Source organism: Euprymna scolopes, chromosome 3, assembly GCF_053919585.1.
Source record: "Euprymna scolopes isolate OS-2025 chromosome 3, ASM5391958v1, whole genome shotgun sequence".
In the NCBI taxonomy this organism is placed as follows: domain Eukaryota; kingdom Metazoa; phylum Mollusca; class Cephalopoda; order Sepiida; family Sepiolidae; genus Euprymna; species Euprymna scolopes.
This window is the reverse complement of record NC_136484.1, coordinates 148736637-148739529: the sequence shown is the minus strand read 5'-3', so window position 1 is coordinate 148739529 and position 2893 is coordinate 148736637.

Sequence of the window (2893 nt, the reverse complement as noted above, 5' to 3'; positions counted from 1 at the left end):
TAAGCGACGCTCTTGGTGTAAACAAATCGAGCGGAGGCATTTAGGCAATATGAAAACATCGTTAATTCATTACCCTTACAGCAGCAGCCGTATAGCGCAATAGTGAAAAGCCTTGACTGTCATTTGGGTGGTCGAGTTTCGATCCTGGCTTGAGGCAGTTGCCTGTCTGGCCGCACTGATGAGCTGTGAAACAGCGAAACAGTACTGTATGTGGATGACTATAATGCTCCCTATCTTGGGTTGAGCATATTGGGAAGTGATATACAAAATGCCATTAGCGTTTAAGCAATGATGAGCTGTGAAACAGTGAAACAGTACTGTATGTGGTAAAAAGGACGTTCTTGCAGAATCATTAATTTTGATTTCATATATATTTTCAAATCAGTTTTCGTTATAATACCTTTATTTTATAAATCATTTTAAAGAGCGTTTTTCACCCTATCTAATCTTTCAAATTACAATTGTTTTAAAATAATTATGTATTCTTTGCAAAACGTAAACTACAAGATGAAGAAAAAGCAAATTCACACAATTTTCTTATTTCAATTCAAGCTTGACCGAAAAGCTGCTAAAACAGCTCGCAATATCAATGAAGCGTTTGGCCTAGGAGCCACTACTGAATGCACAGCACAATGGTGGTTTGATAAATTTTTGCCTGCAACGAGAGTCTTGAAGATGATGAGTGTAGCGGTCGGCCATCGGACGCTGACAATGATCAATTAAGAGCCTTAGTCAAAGCCAACCTATGTACAATTGCTCGAGAACTTGCTTCTGAATCAGACGTAACGTATATGATGATTTCCAACCACTTGAGAGAAAGTGGGAAGACAAAACACTTGATAAACGGGTGCCTCACGAATTGAACAGCAATCAAAAGGAACGCCGTTATGAAGTGTCATCTTCCCTTCTTATATGCAACAAGAACGACCCGTTTACTGACCGAGTTGTGACTTGCGATGAAAAGTGGGTTCTTTATGACAACTGGCGACGTTCAGCTCAGTGCTAAGACACCGACGAAGCTCCACGACACTTCCTGAAGCTAGAGTTGCACCAAAAGAAGGTCATGCTGACTGTTTGGTGGTCTGCAACCGGTATCATCTATTACATTTTTTTGAATATAGGCGAAACAATTACAGCAGAAAATTAATGTCAACAAATGAATGGAATGCATCAGAAACTTCAACAACAACACCCAGCGTTAGTCAACAGAAAAAGCCCAATTATCCTCCACAACAATGCCCGACCTCACTTTGTTAAACCGACCGTGCAGAAGTTGAATGAATTGAGCTACGAAACTCTGCCTCATTTGCCATACTCTCCAGACCTCTCACATATCAAATACAATTTTTTTCAAGTTAAAAATGCTTCAAAAACCTAACTGATATCAAAAACGTTTTCATCGTCATCAGAACGTAAGATTTTTACTTTACTGACATAAATATACTTGTTTTGCATTGGCAAAAGTGTGTTGATTCTGATGGTGCTTACTTCGATCAATACATTTTTATTTGAACTGAGATATGTTCACCTGAATTTAAAAGTTAAAAACTGCAGGAATTTTATTTATTCAGTTTCTTGTTAGTTATTAAATACTGTTAGTATATTTGTTCCGCTGTTAAATGAGATCCAGTTAAAAAGGGGCTGTAGTTTTTTTTTTTTTTTTTTTTTGATTAGTATGGCTTCTAGTTATTTTAGTTGTCGTGTGCAATTGTTCAGGTATTGAATTTTAGTATTGTTAGTTAATATATTTCTAATGTCGGACGACTGTAGTTTGTTATCATGGGATGTTAGGTGTTGTTTTATGGCGCTATTGTCAGCTAAATGATAGGTTAATCGGCGGGAGAGTGTTATTATGGTGTGACCTATGTATGTGTTGTATGAGTTTTTAGAGGGAGTTCAGATACATTCTTCAAAGGGTCAAATAAATTCATACACTACATTAGTTTGGTTTAGTGTGGTGTTAGTATCATTATTGTTTTTAATTATTAAATTGTAGGTTTTAAATTTAGTATGAAAAAAATGAAAATAAACAACATTCTCTACGATAAAACAAAATTTAAACCACTCACAAAAATCGTACAGAACAACTAAAAAAAAACAAATTAACGATATTATGAATTTTCCTCTGATCCCTTCGTATGAATCTAAATGAAACTAAATATAGCCTACATCTATACTCCTTAGCTATGTTTCAAAATTCATACTGAACTGCCAATTAGTTTAAGAGTATGAGATACCTTCAATAAGTTTCCAAGCTTTTTTCGTATGGCCACTTTTATTGATAGTACACACATAAAAACTCTAGTCCATTTCGAAGTAATCTCCTCCGGCTGCAATGCACGTTTTGTACCGTTCCAAGACTCTATTGAAGTCCTCTTGTGTGAGCATATCAATGACTCTCATTACAGCCTCGTTCATCTCCTCAATTGTCTCATAACAATAGCCTCCAAGGTTTTCCTTGAGTTTTGGGAATAACAAAAATCGCAGGAAGCAAGGTTTGGACTATAGGGAAAGTGAGGAAATGTATTGATGCACATCTTGGTCAAATAGTCTGTGACAAGGATGGAGTTGTGGACGTGTGTATTGTCCTGGTGAAAATGCCACTGGTCAGATTTGAAGAATGCTGGCCTCTTCTGATGGAATCAGTTCCTGAACTTCCTTAAAACGTCAACATAGTATTCCTTGTTGACTATCTGTCTTGTGGAACCCAGTGTACGTAGATCATGCTCGTGCTGTCAAAAAAAGGGATCATCATAAGTTTCTGGATGGATTTACCCTGTCTGGCCTACTTGGGTCTGGGAGAGCAAGCATGCTTCTACTAGGAACTCTGTCTCATAGTGTCTCATGAGTCATAGCAGTAGATCCAGCTTTCACGGCAGGTCACAAGAACAGC